Here is a 17,883-nt window from a genome sequence, read left to right on the forward strand (position 1 = left end):
TCACACTATGAATATCTCTGCCCTCCCCAATTCCGATGATCATTGATGAAGATTAAGCCACCCAAAAGGTGGCACGGGCATGAATAGCCCGTAAATGGTGGCCCTTTGGAGCCATTACCAGTATCAAGAGCTGATACTGAAGATCTGTGGAGGTGCAACTGCACCCTGCGAGACGGGAGATGTCTCCCGTGTCCCCAATTCCGCATGCCCAATTGTCATATATAGATATCACATTATCTCCCTCACATTCATATATATTAGGCCGACCTCTCACCTCCCTCTCATTCACATATAGGCCTACACCTCGCTTCGCTCACATTCATATATCATAGGTCTACGCCTTGCATGTCTTATCTTTATGTCCTTGTTTTATCTTACACCTCGTCTCCCACAAGGGTAAGTCCACTACGGGCTCACCATAGCCCGTGCTACTTGGAACATTTTGTTCCTAGAAGGTGAATTTTGAACAAGAATAACTCCCACAAGCTCTTTCTCATTTCTTATCTCTCTAGTATTGAATTGTTCATACTCAATAAAGAGACCTAACCCTCTTAACGCTCATTTCTCATATACCTACCTCTCTCAATGACATAATATATATCATATACATCGTATTCGTTTCTCACACATACGCTCTCATTTCCCGCGCTCTCATTTGTCATACACGTCTCCTTTAAATTAATTTCTCATATTCCTCGCAGTCGTTTCTCATACACCTCACATTCATTTTACTCACATTCTCACAGTTCATCTGACATCAATATGTCTCCTTCACGCTCACATCCCCTTCCCCCCCCCCATCTTAATTATCCCCCCCCCCCGTGTGGTATGACACGTGGGTTTGTCAGCATAAATTGTTTTGTTTAATGCAGTGTACATTGCCCTTCAGATTCAAAGTCGGGTCTTGTGTGTGGTGGTGCAAGGAGAAGGTATCTTGTTATGGAAACTTTACCCCCTGGGGACAGGAGACGAGGAATCGAAGTTGCGCCGTACTCACAATACAATATATATATATATATATATATATATATATATATATATATATATATATATATATATATATATATATATATATATATTATATATATATAAATATATATATATATATATATATATATATGTATATATATATATATGTATATATATATATATATATATATATATATATATATTATATATATAAATATATATATATATATATATATATATATATATATATATATATATATATATATATATATATATATATATATATATATATATATATATATATATATATAAAATATGGCCCCCCACAACTGCAACTGTGAGGGACCATAGCCTTGGAAAAGATAATAAAAGGCATTTAGATAAAACCTTGCAGATTCTCACTGAATACTTTGTGAGTATTTTCTTCTACGGTCCCAAAATTACGGGTTTATACATGATGCTTGAACTTGCAGGACCATAGGGTTGGGCGAGCTGGGGACTGAAGAATTTGAGGACCAGGAGGAAAACTCAGGAAACAGGAAGAGGACGTTGTCGAGAGGGGCAGAAAGCTCAGTGGCCTATTCACTGTGGATTCAAGTAGTCACTTCAATGGTAGTCGATGTCGTAGTTTCCATTATTTATGCATCAATTGGCTGCCTAATGGCTAGGGTGGCTTGATGGCTAGTTGAGGGCGAGGAGGAAGGGCTCAGTCTTGCTGGTGGTAGCTTAATGGTGCTGCTGTCTCGGAGGGTTGATGCATTATTCTTTCTTCGTTCTTCTTATTGATGGTTCCATTTCTTCTTATTGATGGTTCCATTTCTTCTTATTTGGTTCTTCGGTTTTTCCGGGCTTCTTGTACGTCTTGCTTCGTGTTGGAAAGGTAGATAGAACTGGCGTTCGAGGTGTCATCAGTTAGGTAATCCTTTGTGTTATTTCGTTGAGGTGGGTATGAAGTCCCAACCGAGATGCCAGCATCTGATGAGTCAGCTAAATCCAAGTTGCCAATGACCACTGAAGGTTCAGTAGCAGAAGCAGGTCCTGCCGCCGATGTAGAAGGTTCTGTGGGCTCACAGACGATGGGTGGAACTATATCAGAAGTCGATGGATGAGAAGGCGTCGACTCCATGGTATGACTTATTTAATTGATTACAATACGTTCCAGGTTACGTAATACACATATATATGACAATCACTGTACAAAAACCACCTCTGCAGAGATAGGATGATGCCCACGATACACCAAGCATTTTCCCTCTAGATTCTGACACTGAGGCTGCTCTTGAATCTCTGGGTTTGCCTTTGAGTTCGTCACATACGCCTTCAAGAACTCTAAAGTGTTTATTTACGCTAGGCGCCAAGGACTTAGCGGCTATTATCACGAACCTGAAGCAATGTCCTAAGTCTCTGTACTCAAAAGGTTTCTGGGTTTCCCTGAAGGTGGCGACCCCCACAACCTTCAGACGTTCAGGTTCACTATACCGTCGATGTAGATGCACACGTGTAGTCCACACTACATCCCATCCTGTTTACCATCCCTGCAAGGTTGCCGGATGGGGGGGGGGGGATATTTAATAAATGTATTAAGTTTAACGTTTTCTGGATAACGTCTTGGTGGAGGCACTGCATACTTCATTACTGGCTCACGTAGGTTATGAGCAGTATACCCTTAAATGTCTCTTTGGCTAGATTTCTGGAAGCTTCTCGGATGTTTGCCAGCTTTGCGTATGCTCCCTGATGTGATTCCGGTGAAAGGCTTGGCGTTTTATCTACTCCTAAATCCTTTTCCTTTTTAGATTTCGGGATCTGTCTTCCAGTTATTGTGTAATGGTCTCGCGGACTCCGCCCTCCCTCCCTCACTCCCTCCCTCTCTCCCTCACTCCCTCCCTCACTCCCATTACTGCACTTTTACTTGGGTTGAAGAAGGGCAGCCATCTTTCGGTCCATTCCTGTGTATGTGTACTCACCTAGTTGTCTCTTGCGGGGATTGAGGTTCGGCTCTTTGCTCCCGCCCTCTCTACTGTCAATCAACTGGAGTATAGATTCCTGAGAATTCTGTACATTCTGCACTCACCTAGTTGTGTTTGCGGGGGTTGAGCTCTGGCTCTTTGGTCTGTGTGTGTGTGTGAGAGAGAGAGAGAGAGAGAGAGAGAGAGAGAGAGAGAGAGAGAGAGAGAGAGAGAGAGAGAGAGAGAGAGAGAGAGACAGACAGACAGACAGACAGACAGACAGACAGACAGACAGACAGACAGACAGACAGACAGACAGACAGACAGACAGACAAGCTGACCGCTGGTTGAAAGGTTGGACGATAGGCTGACAGGTTCAGGCTGATAAAACTGGTAAGCTGGCTGGCTGACTGAGAGGCTGGCTGGCTGGCAGAGAGACTGGCTGGCTGACTGAAAGGCTGACTGAGAGGCTGGCTGGCTGGCAGAGAGACTGGCTGGCTGACTGAAAGGCTGACTGAGAGGCTGGCTGGCTGGCAGAGAGACTGGTTGGCTGGCTGAGAGGCTGGCTGGCTGGCAGAGAGGCTGGTTGGCTGGCTGGCTGGCAGAGAGGCTGGTTGGCTGGCTGGCTGGCAGAGAGGCTGGCTGGCAGAGAGGCTGGCTGGCTGAGAGGCTGGCTGGCTGACTGGCTGAGAGGCTGGCTGGCTGGCCAGAGAGGCTGGCTGGCTGAGAGGCTGGCTGGCTGACTGGCTGAGAGGCTGGCTGGCTGGCTGAGAATGACTGCAAAACCTACTTAAAGAATGTTTAACTTAGATGTCAGAAAAGTTTTAATGCTCTGTGCTTATACACGATAATGGGAAAGCTGTTTCTAAAGCTTCGCATATCTTTATCTCTAAATGTTCTTTTTCTAATATCACTTAATGTTTGCATCACTAATGCAATAACGAGCGATTAAGTTTCTCCGGCGCCATATTACAAATCAAATTCTTGCCTTTGAGTTACGTACACTTATCATCTCAACTTCCCAGTATAGGTAGATTCAAATCGGAAGGGACAGGGCTTTGTGGTAAACCTGTATCACACTGGCCAATCTCTGAATGTTGTTGTTGTTTTAGATTCAGCTACTCGAACAAAAGTTGCCAGCAGCACGGGCTATGGTGAACCCGTCGTACTCACCTGGCACAGGAGATGTGCGCACTCTCTGAAGGAAGGGCGTCTTTTAGTCTGTCTCTTATTCCTCTATCTTTCTTTCTTGTGAAGGTCATGTTCCAAGAAAGTAATGTAATGTTCCAACTATAACAAATATAGTTATGTAAATACTATACTTCGGGGGTTGGATTCCAGTCATATTATACTGTGGTAGAGGACGGTTGGATACCAGTTATCTTTTGCTGAAGTCGTTGAGGATTGGATTCCAGTTATCTTTCATCTTAACATTAAAAAAGCTAATAATAATAATAATAATATTATTATCATTAATAACAACTTTGTATAATATGAAATTGCAGTGAGTAGGTTGTAAAACCTTTGCTTTCGACTAGTGCCAAAACTGAGGCGGGTACACTTCCTTCGGGCGCTTGGTTAGCCTGAGATATTTGCATGGCCTTAACCTCACACCCTCTGCTCTCAGTAAGGTGGCATAATCTACAAGTGATGGGCAATAGAAAACCCATCAGAGCTCGCCATTCCCTTAAAATATGTGAGGGCTCTGGAATTAAATTTTTCGTCACCCCTGCTTCTTAAAAATTTCCAGGAGATACGAAGCATTTATATTCTTTTCCGGCGTATTGATTTTAAATTTCACGTTCACTTTGACACACAAGCTAAAAAGTAAAACTTTGCATGTTACTCTTTTTCCCTCTGGTCAAGCTGCCCGGGTATCGAACCCACGAGTCTGAAGCGAGTTATAAGCGCGAGAATATATAATTTGTTTAGGCTTTTTTGACATGAAATATACTCGAATAATTTGTTTTAAAACACGATCCAAACAGTTTATAAAAAATATGAAAGCTGTTAATGACACACTCAATGGATTATCTCGACTGGTAACTGCTACTTATCGCTGGTGAGCAGGAATGCTAAGCTACTCAGCTGACATTTGCTCTAGTGAGTGGCTCCTAAAGCTTACATATTGCGTTATAGGAACTCTGTTGCGCTATAAAATATTAAATAAGAGAGACAGAGAGAGAGTACGAAGGAGGGAATAGAGAGAGTGCGGAGGAGGAGGAGGGATGAGATATAGATACAGAAAGAGAGTATTTGCAGAGGAAATGAGAGAGAAGAAGAAGAAAAAAAATGTACCATTACACCCAAGGATATTGCAGGTAACAATTCTGTAAATCTTTGGTAATGTTCTGGTTCCACGAGTATTATAAGGAATCAAGATACCGTTATGGGCTTTGGTCTAGTGAACGTTATATACACTAAAATATTTGTAGATAGACATCTTTACAGAGTTCTCGCGGTATGTGTGAGTATCTTTGTGCGTGTGGGGGAGGGAGGACTAGCTCTTGGGCCCACTTCTTCCAGGGTTGGTATCTTACAACACTGCATTCAAGTTTGTTTATAATGATCCCGAATCTATTCTAAAGCTGCGGACAAAGCTGTCTTCCATCTCTACTGTTTTTGTGTGTGTGTGTTGTGTTGCGCATGCGCGTGTGTGCATGAACATGTCTCCGGATCACTGTAGGTCGCTGGTGTGTGTATGTGTGTGAATACATAAAGTTATACATGATAAGCCACTGCTTTATGTGGCTTTTTCACTGTTTGAAGTGAAGATAAATTTGGAGTATTGGCTGCGCTGACAGCGAGTTTAAATTGCATTATTTGCATCATGTATCATGTATCAAATCAAGAGAACGGGCTGGTTTCAATTCGCTGTAAATGATAAAAAAAAGATCAAGATTTGAATATAAAGATCTGAAAACGAGAACTTAATGTGAAAAATAAGGCGAAGTTCAAGCAGAAAAAGTGTATGTACGCTAGCCTTGGGACTAGTGGAATGGCGAGTGAAGACAACGAAAAGTCAAGGGTAAATAGATGGTCAAGTAATTAAAGGCAGGCTTGTTTGAGGGGGCCGCTGAAGCCACGTGTGTGTGAGACACTTACGTCAGACATGTGAGAGGGGGCAATAGATACCTGGATTTGAGTCTAGGTGATGATAATATAGTTACCAGGTATCAGCTGCATTTTTGTATTGTCAAATCTGAATTTTGAAAAAAGATTTGGGAGAGATGATTAGTAGGGAACTTAAACGAAAAGGTGAATTCATATCTAGAGGCGTTAGCAACAAAACATGTTATTCTTCAATTTGTTGTTGCCAAGTGTTATGTCTTATTTTATGCAATTCAATTCTGGCGACCAAACTAAAGAATGAACAAAAATAAGCTTGAACGTGAACATAGGAGGAGGACATCCTTCAGCAACTTGAACAAAGCTCAATATACATCCTACGTAAGACCTATTAATGACTGCTGCCTCGAGGTTGATCCCGTGACCAAGGACACGTAAAACAGTGCAAGGAATGGTCCGAAAATATGCAACAAGGCTCGTTGCTGAGCAAAGGGGACTGAGCGCTGAGGAAAATCTTGAGGGTGCTGAACTTCGTCACACTGGATGACAGAAGGAATAGGGTCGACATGATAAGTACGTACAAGATTCTAAGGGGAATTTACCAGGAAGATAGAAAAGCACTGTTTAAGTGCGGAACAATGGAACAAGGTGGTACAAATGGAAGCTGGAAACACAAATGCGTTAGATATGTCAAAAGGAACTTCATCAGTTTAAGATTCGTAAATAAATGGAAATTACTTTATATAAGAAAGTTGTCGAGTCAAATTCGATATACTGTCTTTACTGTAAATATAAAAAGAAAAACGAGTGAAAAAGAGTAGAGTTAAAGTAAAACACATGCATACGCACCCCTCCAAATCTCCCCCCACCACACACACACACACCAAAGCTAATCCGGAGGCTCATATAAATAGATTATTACAGAAGTTTGCAACGAGCCTTGTCCCAAAATTACAAGGGGGTGGGCTGTGAAAGAGAGACTGAAAGAACTAAACCTGACGTCGCTAGAAAAGAGGAGCTAATTATTAAACATGAGAGGGACATGATAAATACATAAAATATTTTGAAAGGAAGAAGCAAACTCCATTCATAATTTTAAAAGTATATTTAAGAAAATAAGTAGGATTCATTGCATTCGGCAGCTAGAAAAGTGGGGTCCAGTTCACCAATTGATCGAAGTTTGAAAGATGCGACCCAGTAGCCGACGCTCATATTAATATGTGGCTACACTTGTCAACTGAATTTAGACACTTGTCAAACTGAATTTAACGATTAGGCTTGCATGTTACTCATTAATCATGCTAATGTTGCATTTGTAATTAGAATAAGCTAAAACAAAAACCTGAATCACTAAATTTATTTTCTTGTCGTGTCATTTGAATACCTGACAGTAAAGGTTGATTACTGACAATGGTTTTACCTCACTTGACTTGGTAATATTTTATGCTATTTACTTGTGCAAATCTGGGATTTGCAAGGCTGTCACGTGAAATTATATTCTTTAACGTGGCTGTGTCCTCAGCCCGTCCTCTAGAGCTGTCAAAACGTCACAAAAATGATGGACTAAATTGCTCGAACCTAATCTAATCCAAGGGATCCACGAATAGAAAACGAGGCATCCCGTCAATTTGCGAGCCGCTATGATATATATTATATCATATTTTGACATTGAGAATGTTAACGTCAGAATGCAATGTCCTATTTTGGAGGACGGGTTGACGTGCTAGAGGTACTGACGTACATTTTTACAGGGTCGGTGAAGTGATTTTTTTGTGTTCGACTCTTAAGACGTCGGAAATTCGGGCCAGACATTCACGCCTCTTAAAGACTGACGTAACCGAAATGGCTATATGTATGAGTTTACGTATAAGATGGAGTGGGATCATCTCCGAGGGATTGTATATGCTCATTAATCAGTTCCTGTACAATGTACGGATAGATTATATCAAGAGGTATAAAGGTGAATATATAACTATAAGCGTGAAACGTTATCCTCTAACGTTAATACTCCACAATATCGAGCAAAACACGGAAGAAAGTGGAGAGCGTCGTGTTTGTTGCTTTGGCTCGCTCAGAAGTTTTAAGGTGATTGACTTGCAGACACTGTTGAATACACTGCACCAATGTTGTTAAAATAACGATTAGCGGGTACCGACGTCTTTTTACTGTCTTTTTCACGTCTTTTTTGCTGTTTAGAGGACTCTTAGCACTACATGTTGACATCCTTTTGTGTCGCGGGGCGACTGGTGCTCTATGGATATGAAGTCTATATTACTTTATATTCCATATATGAGCGCCATTACAACATCTTTGGCCTCCGTATGTCGATATACCTGAAGATGACAGTACAGCGACGGCCACCACTCTTGCAGGTCGGCTTTAATTGTATAAATAAATTATTCATGGCGGCATCTCTTTTTTTTTAAGTGAACCTCATTTTGGATATGCCAACATCCTTGGTATCTATCTTCATGGTGCCTGGTACTTGGCTCTGGTTGATGTGTATTCCGTCTGTGGCGCATCCTCTTGAATTGGTACGGATGTTTATTCATGTTTCTTGAGAAAGTTTTCTGTGCATTGAAATTCAGCGCACGATATCAGATTTGTTGATTCGTTTTGGGTGTGAAGCGTCGGCCTTAGCGTGGCGGGCCGCCTGCTGCTGATGTGGCGCGGGTAAGGAAGCCACGTGTTCATCTCAACATTTTGAACACATACTGAAGAATGGTTTGTTTCTCCTCTAAAACATATACTATTTTTAGGTCATAGTATAGAACCTTACAGAAAACGTCTCTATTCGCTAGAATATACACTCCTACCCTTTAGAAAAGTTGGCTCGCAGGTCACGTTTTTTTGCACATGAGTTCTATTAGACTTGAAGAACCTTTTAGAAGAATCTAATATGATTAACTTCAAGCATGCTAGAACTTTACAGGCAGCTTAATATGTGAGTCCTATACTCAAGACTAGCTCGAATACCCCTGCCCCTCTTAAACAAAAAAAAAAAAAAACTCAAATGTAATTGGGTGCAACAATGCGCAGGATAAACTTTAAAAGCATTAGTAGTTGTATTATTAATCACACAACTCACAATAATTCCCTCGAATTCTTCCGACGTTGTCGATAACTGCTCGGAACTGTCAAACTCCTAAGAAACATCAATTTCTTTCTTCACGCCTGTGTAGTCACAGGAGACGTGTGTGTGTGTGTGTGTGTGTGTGTGTGTGTGTGTGTGTGTGTGTGTGTGTGTGTGTGTGTGTGTGTGTGTGTGTGTGTGTGTGTGTGTGTGTGTGTGTGTGTGTGTGTGTGTGTGTGTGTGTGTGTGTGTGTCTTTGTTTGTTTGTTCTCGCCTGTTTGTATCTGAGCGGTAGAAAAGAAAGGAAATGATAAGAATAAAGTGCTGAACTAGTATGATTATATAGCACATGGAAGGAATATGGGGACAGGATAGGACGCAGTTAAGGAGCGATATGTTACCATTTGGAACATTGGGAATCGAACAGTAATAAGAGAGGCCGTCGCTCTACCGACCAGTCCAAGTAGGTGGACGCCTGCAGGCTCTAACCTGCCAGCCGCCGATCATTTTATGCAGTGAATCCCCAAGCTAAATGTCTCCATTATAACTACTTTTGAAATTATGAAGAGTGGCCTTCTTGCACCACCCACCCTTCTAGTTCATTCCAGTTTCCCACCACTCTTACAGTAAAGACATATTTTCTTACAATTCTGTTGCTCATCTATGTCTCTTATTTCCACTCATATTTCCTTGTTCCAATGTTCCAATGACATCAATTCGTTGTGAACATTTAATTTGTGTTTATCCTCCCTATATCCTAATAATCCTCGCTCTTTTTATTTACTAGCGTCATTGTGTCCAGCATTTTCAACATTTTTCATACCTTATCTTATGTAATTCTAAGACGATCCTTATTGTAAATTTCTGTGCCGTTTCAGGTTTATGTGTTTTTTCAGCTGGTGATTTCAGGACCAGGATCATACTTCACGACTGAACTCAAGTGTGTGAATATATATATATATATATATATATATATATATATATATATATATATATATATATATATATATATATATATATATACATGATTTAGATATGATATAAAAATAATACATTTCTTAGATAATAATATAGATAAAGTGGGTAAAAATTAGCCACACGTAGTTGAACTTGCGGGGGTTGAGCTCTGCTCTTTTGGCCCACCTCTCAACTGTCAATCAATCAATCAACTGTTACTACTATTTTTCCCCCACACACGCACACACACACTCACACGCCCAGGAAGCAATCCGTAACAGCTGTCTAACTCCCAGGTACCTATTTACTGCTAAGTAACAGGGGCATCAGAGTGAAAGAAACTCTGCTCATTTGTTTCTGCCTCCACCGGAGATCGAACCCAAAACCTCAGGACTGAACCTATGTGTGCCTGTGCCTATGCATATGTGTTTACCCTTGCATAATTTTGGTAAAACTCGCAAATGAAGTGCGTGTATGTGCTGATGTTACATGGAGTCACAGGAGGAGGAGGAGGAGGAGGCCGGATATATGGTCATGGACGAGTGGCGGCCTTTGATGCTTGGCCTCCTGCAGGCCTTTGTTGGCAGGGGCTGTCAGCACGCAGACACGCGCCCCTTCGGCATCCACGTTACTTGCCATGCTAACACATTCTAAACACCTTGAACCAGTCAAGGATTTTGGGTATTTGCTCTCTGCGTAACGGCATTCTTCTTGGGTTTACGAGCGGTGATTTCTGTTGTTATTTCATTTATTGATTTCAGTAAGACATACAGTTCCCCCCAATGTTTTTCCTTGGGTAAAAAAATGCAATTTCCTGGTTCTAAATTCTTAGGATTGTGATAAGAGGTTGATGGTAGTGTGTGTGTGTGTGTGTGTGTGTGTGTGTGTGTGTGTGTGTGTGTGTGTGTGTGTGTGTGTGTGTGTGTGTGTGTGTGTGTGTGTGTGTGTGTGGTGTTGATGGTGGCGTCTGTGTGTGTGTGTGGTGTTGATGGTAGTGTGTGTGTGTGGTGTTGTTGATGGTAGTGTGTGTGTGTGGTGTTGCTGATGGTAGTGTGTGTGTGGTGTTGTTGATGGTAGTGTGTGTATGTGGTGTTGCTGATGATAGTGTGTGTGTGGTGTTGATGGTGGCGTGTGTGTGTGGTGTTGATGGTGGCGTGTGTGTGTGGTGTTGATGGTGGCGTGTGTGTGTGGTGTTGATGGTGGCGTGTGTGTGTGGTGTTGATGGTGGCGTGTGTGTGTGGTGTTGATGGTGGCGTGTGTGTGTGGTGTTGATGGTGGCGTGTGTGTGTGGTGTTGATGGTGGCGTGTGTGTGTGGTGTTGATGGTGGCGTGTGTGTGTGGTGTTGATGGTGGCGTGTGTGTGTGGTGTTGATGGTAGCGTGTGTGTGTGGTGTTGATGGTGGCGTGTGTGTGTGGTGTTGATGGTGGCGTGTGTGTGTGGTGTTGATGGTGGCGTGTGTGTGTGGTGTTGATGGTAGCGTGTGTGTGTGGTGTTGATGGTGGCGTGTGTGTGATGTTGATAATGGTAGTGTGTGTGTGGTGGTGTTGATGGTAGATGGCACCAACATGCCAACCCTAAACGTCAGGGTTTATGTCCATGTCAACAAAGACTTTCTGCCTAAATAAAAATTCGCAAATATGACACAGATAGGCGAACCCTGACCATCTACTTGTTTGTACACGAGGCCACCAGAGCTCGGGAAGGGTGTCCCTGCTGTCCATGCTCCGAGTAGTTTCCCAGGTATGCATTCTGGGATGACAATAGGAGTACAAACTGTGTCCCAATAAACTCTGTCCATCATCATTCCAGTAGTCTCACTGACGGGCACATGGGTGGACTGCGACTCATCGTCCAAGAGACCATTAAATTTAAATTTTGCCCCGAGGGGCCAGTTTATTGGGCAGCGCCACTCATCTTGTGAGTGGACACACCTCCATAGTGACAGTATTGGGCAGCGCCACTCATCTTGTGAGTGGACACACCGCCATAGTGACAGTATTGGGCAGCGCCACTCATCTTGTGAGGGGACACACCGCCATAGTGACAGTATTGGGCAGCGCCACTCATCTTGTGAGTGGACACACCGCCATAGTGACAGTATTGGGCAGCGCCACTCATCTTGTGAGTGGACACACCTCCATAGTGACAGTATTGGGCAGCGCCACTCATCTTGTGAGTGGACACACCGCCATAGTGACAGTATTGGGCAGCGCCACTCATCTTGTGAGTGGACACACCGCCATAGTGACAGTATTGGGCAGCGCCACTCATCTTGTGAGGGGACATACCTCCATAGCAGCATGTACAACACTCCCCAAAAGGAAGAAAACCCGCTGGGTTGTTCATCCTGTCACTTGTACCCAGACACAGCTGGGGCTTGCTTACCTGGCTCAAGTGAACATCTCTCACCCGATACATGCGGCCCATGTAATTAGTCGACTAATTCCTTTTTTAAGACTAAAGGTTGAAGACACACTGGGCATATGGAGTCATTTGGGTGTTGGAAAAACGAGGTCCAAAGGAACAATGAGTTGTCAATTATAAGCAGGTAGATAATTACTCTTAAGTTTGTCAAGAACAAGCAAACACACACCACAACTTTCTTACTTACGAAGCAATTTTCTTTAGAATTAAATAATCAATATGAATAATAATAAATACATTGGTAAATAATTTATGAATGCAAATTACCACCTCACCTATATCTAGCAACACTAATAAACATTCGCAAAATCACAACCACGAAGCAAATGTTTTTGTAAATAATATTTTGTGTCTATACTGCAAGCAACACAAGGCAAAGCAAAGCCAAACAAAAAAAAAATACAAATAAAGAAGATGCGTCAAGCTAGCAGATTGCGGTGCGACGTCAGACATGTGATTAATATGTAAATTTTGACTTTATAAACAAAACTTTGGGCATGGCTGCTCCTCCAGCCTCTTATGTTGCTATTCATGGTGCAGCTTACGAGCCTCTCACTAGTACAGTGCCCCAGCTGCGCTCTCAGAGGCTCACTTGACCCCCGGGCTCCTCGGGGCTCACTTAACCCCCAGGCTCCTGGAGGCTCACTTGACCCCGGGCTCCTCGGGGCTCACTTGACCCGGGCTCCTCGGGGCTCGCTTGACCCCGGGCTCCTCGGGGCTCACTTGAACCCGGGCTCCTCGGGGCTCACTTGACCCCGGGCTCCTCGGGGCTCACTTGACCCCCAGGCTCCTGGAGGCTCACTTGACCCCCGGGCTCCTCGGGGCTCACTTGACCCCCGGGCTCCTCGGGGCTCACTTGACCCCGGGCTCCTCGGGGCTCACTTGACCCCCAGGCTCCTGGAGGCTCACTTGACCCCCGGGCTCCTCGGGGCTCACTTGACCCCCGGGCTCCTCGGGGCTCACTTGACCCCGGGCTCCTCGGGGCTCCTACACGCCGGAGAGTGACGGGTGACGCTTCTCTTGTATACGTTACTCTCTAACTTCGGTCCGCTGTCGGGATATTGCTTTCACTCTCCCACCGAGGCTTTTAATATTTTACAGTCGTGTTTGCTCACCATCTAGTGAAGCGCTGGTTATATTGCCACTCTTCTTCCTGAAATTACTTTTGTGAAAGTATATATGTATATATATATATATATATATATATATATATATATATATATATATATATATATATATATATATATATATATATATATATATATATATATATATATATATATATATATATATATACATAGGATTAATGTCTTTTATTCTGAAATATAGTGATAATTTAAATTGTGTTGCGTTTTGAGAAACCTCATTTCTTTGAGAAGGGAGAAGGGAACCAGTTGTTAAGTCCGCTGCTGCTAAAATCAACCTCCCCATTATAAAAATAACTCATCTGTTGATTACTACTGATGATAACATTAGGTCATAGGCGGTTATCGTGTCACATGAAACTTATGCCCACCAGCGAGGTTACGTTTCCTAATGCTAGCCAGTAGGCTCGCAGCCACAGGGCCGGATACGTGGCGCTGTGATCAATTCTGCGACCTTAAACCCCCAAGCGTAACTGAGTAGTGGAGTTTCCCCTCTACTACTACTGTATCTGAGGGCACAGCCGTGCCCTATTTGAGGGCACGGCTGTTCCCTCAGATACGTGAGTGCAGCTCCGTCCACGAGGGGTCTTAAACTAGGAATTCAATTAAGCATTCCATGTTTACTAATGAAATTACTTTTTTCTTCCTCTCCATTGTATTAAACTTGTATCTTTTGAGGCGAGTGAGAGGACTTTACCGGCCAGACGCTACACACCGCAAAGCGAATAATTGTTGTTAATCTTTGCGGACTTTGTTCCCAGCTTATCTCTGAAACAGTTGAATGAGCTTTGCTGAAGTTTTACACGTTAATGCATCCTAATGAGACACTGTGAAGTGCATAAAAATTAAAAATGGCTAGAGAATGCCCGGATAATCTTAGGTTTTCAGTCGTTTTACTTCAGAAAGCTACATTTGACACGGACGGCGCCAGCTTTCGTTCAGTGAGACACAAAGGCTGTTAAGGGAATATGTACTCACCTAGTTGTGCTTACGGGGGTTGAGCTTCGGCTCTTTGGTCCCGCCTCAACTGTCAACTGGTAAACAGGTTCCTGAGCCTATTGGGTTCTATCATATTTACACTTGAAACTGTATGGAGTCTGCCTCCACCACATCACTTCCCAATGCATTCCATTTATTAACTACTCTGACACTAAACAATTTTTTTCTAATGTTTCTATGGCTCATTTGAACACTCAATTTCCACCTGTGTCCCCTAGTGCGTGTGTCCCTTGTGTTAAATAAACGGCCTTTGTTTACCCTATCAATTCCTTTTAGAATCTTGTATGTGGTGATCATGTTCCCCCAAACAATTCTATCATCTAGCGACGCGAGGTTTAATTCCCGTAGTCTCTCCTCATACTTCATGCCCCTCAGTTTGGGCACTAGTCTGGTGGCAAACCTCTGAGCCTTCTCCAATAGTCGTTTGTTACACACACACACACACACACACACACACACACACACACACACACACACACACACACACACACACACACACACACACACACACACACACACGCGTGCGTGTGTGTGTGTAGCGAGCTGTGAAGAGTCCGGGGAAATATTAGCTCTCCTCGTTAAGTCACTTTTCTTAAGTAATTCTCATTTCTTTTCATTTCTCTTCTAATTACTTTTCTCTTAATTTTGTATTAAGTATATTTCTGTCATTTGTACTGCTCTTTTCCTGTATTAATTCGGCTGTCATCAGTTAGTCTTGCAATTTGTAATGACTTGATGCGAGAGTTGGCGCTTGGAGCAGTGGAGGCAAAACATTAATTGAATTAAAGGTGTCGTTAATACTTAGGATCGTTAATACTTAGGATACTGAGCATACATGTGGGAAAATACCTCCGGCGGGGGGGGGGGGGGGAGGGAAGTACCTCTGGGGCACCAGTCACAAGGGGGAATATTTAATAAACTGATATACGATTTTTTGTGTTTTCTTTTGAGTGCTGAATTGTGCAACTTTCTTTTGACTCTGAACTATTGTATGAAAATATTTTTTTATTGTAACTTTACAGTAAACAAAGTTTTAGATTTTTTGTCAGCACGACAACCCTCGGGACAGTTTACAATTATATGTTCATGATTAATGTTTACGGTCCAGCTGAGCTCTTTTAATGGGCACAGTCCTAGGAACCCCCCCTTCCCTTTCCCCTCTCACTAATACATCACCTCAAGTAAAGGTGCCTCTTCATCTTTCCCATTACCGCCCACTGAATGGGTATTGGGGTCCTGTAAACCCTTCTCTAGGTGGGTCCACGACCCCCTTTTGTTACGGGAATGGGGCCCACTACTGCGCCCCCGGGATGGGTATGGGGTCCACTACCGCCCCCGGGATGGGTATGGGGTCCACTACTCCCCTCCGAAATGAGCATGGGGTCCTCTCACCGGGGATGGGGGTACGGGGTCCATTACCGTCAATGGGGTAGGCATGGGGTCCACTACCCCTCCTCCGGATTGGGTATGGTACCCACTGCACCTCTTCCCCCACGGCATGGGTATGGGGTGCATAATAAATTAACAAAATCTATCAAGTTAATTGTAAAGGTAGGGAACTGCACTCCTCTCAGTGAATTACTGCTCAATAAACTGCCTGACGGGAATTTACTACTAACGGTAAAAAGTCTGCTATGTATATTCGCGAGGTTCCCACGCGTACAACGGCATATTATTACATTATATTCCTTTTAACCATTTATTCTTCGTGAAGGTTAGAGGGAGGCGGTGCGGAGGTCTGCGACTAATCCAGAGGCAAAAATCATTCCAGTATCATCTTTCGACTAACAATTATTATTCATGTACATTTAAGTTCCTAAGTATTTCCAGCCCTTGTAATTCTCTACACCAGCTTACAGTCATTAGCATACTCAACTAATTATATCTGTAATGTTCAGTTGGAGATGCATGGAATGTAGTGTAAGAAAATGTTTTAAGATTTGTTCAAATAGTGAACACCTTCACTGTTCAGCAGTTGTCTTTTCTGCTCTCTTTTGCAAAGGCTTGACTTTGTTATTATAATATATATATATATATATATATATATATATATATATATATATATATATATATATATATATATATATATATATATATATATATATATATATGGATGGTATTGAACACAACAACATTATTACAAAAGCTAATTGTTATGGCTATTTTCTATTTTACGTAAATAGCTTTTTATTACAACGTATCGTCAAGAAGGTGACCAGGTCAGGAATATTCACACGCTACACAGAGCGTGTGTAACCACTGAGAGCAGTTAACGAAAAAACAAAATTCGTAGTTAGAAAATGGAGCGTCGACTTAACCCAATAGAAAAGAACACCTTTAAAATGCCTGAGATATAGAATAAAGTAAACGTTACCAAGGAGATGCAATTGCTCGTCGTATGTTGTACCGGAAGGACCCGCGCGACCTCGTTCCTCGCTGGCAGAGTTACTTAAATCCCGCTGACTAGGAGAGTTCTGGAGAGTGGATTGATGTGGATATTCCCGTGGCGCTGGTAAAAGGATTCCTGTTAACCGATCCGCAGGAGATGTATGGCGTGGGCGGGGCCTTGCCGACGGTGTGTCACCATAAGTATTAGAGGAGGACTGGTGTTGAGAGAGGCGTGGCTCATCAGTCTGGCAATGTCACGCTGGGCCACACATATCATTATATATATATATATATATATATATATATATATATATATATATATATATATATATATATATATATATATATATATATATAATATATATATAATATATATATTTATATATATATATATATATATATATATATATATATATATATATATATATATATATATATATATATATATATATATATATATATATATATATATATACACACATATATATATATCCCAGCAAACACAAATTGTTGTTAGATTGTATGTAAATTGGGATATTACGAACAGCTAAAAACTCTGTAAAACTTGATCTCCATTTCAGACCTTTTATGAGTCACTGGGAATTGGAATAGGAGCCAGTTCTTCTTTATGAGGGGCATGGGCGTCTATCTCGTCCCCCCTGTGGCACTCTCCGTACCATCACAGATCACAGTTTCCTGAGGCTCGCCCCAAGCATCTGGCCTCAAACCTTGCACAGATCAACAGACATTCGCTTTTACAGTTTTGTAAAAATAAGATCAAGCTATTTTTTATTTTATGTGCACGGTTACACAATATCTAACAATTCATTTTTTTATTTACCGTTTAAACGTTTAATATTCTTGTATTGCAAATATTCATTCATAAACTGGAATTTTGTTCTGTAATAGTAT

The 17,883-nt window shown here is 42.2% G+C and overlaps 1 long non-coding RNA gene across 1 annotated transcript in view; it reads left to right on the plus strand.

The window, feature by feature from the left end:
* The window catches only part of LOC138368196 (uncharacterized), a 177,160-nt gene that overhangs the window by 119,000 nt on the left and 40,277 nt on the right, over window positions 1-17,883 (plus strand). The window lies entirely within an intron of this gene.

This window comes from Procambarus clarkii, chromosome 24 (genome assembly GCF_040958095.1).
Source record: "Procambarus clarkii isolate CNS0578487 chromosome 24, FALCON_Pclarkii_2.0, whole genome shotgun sequence".
NCBI classification, from domain to species: domain Eukaryota; kingdom Metazoa; phylum Arthropoda; class Malacostraca; order Decapoda; family Cambaridae; genus Procambarus; species Procambarus clarkii.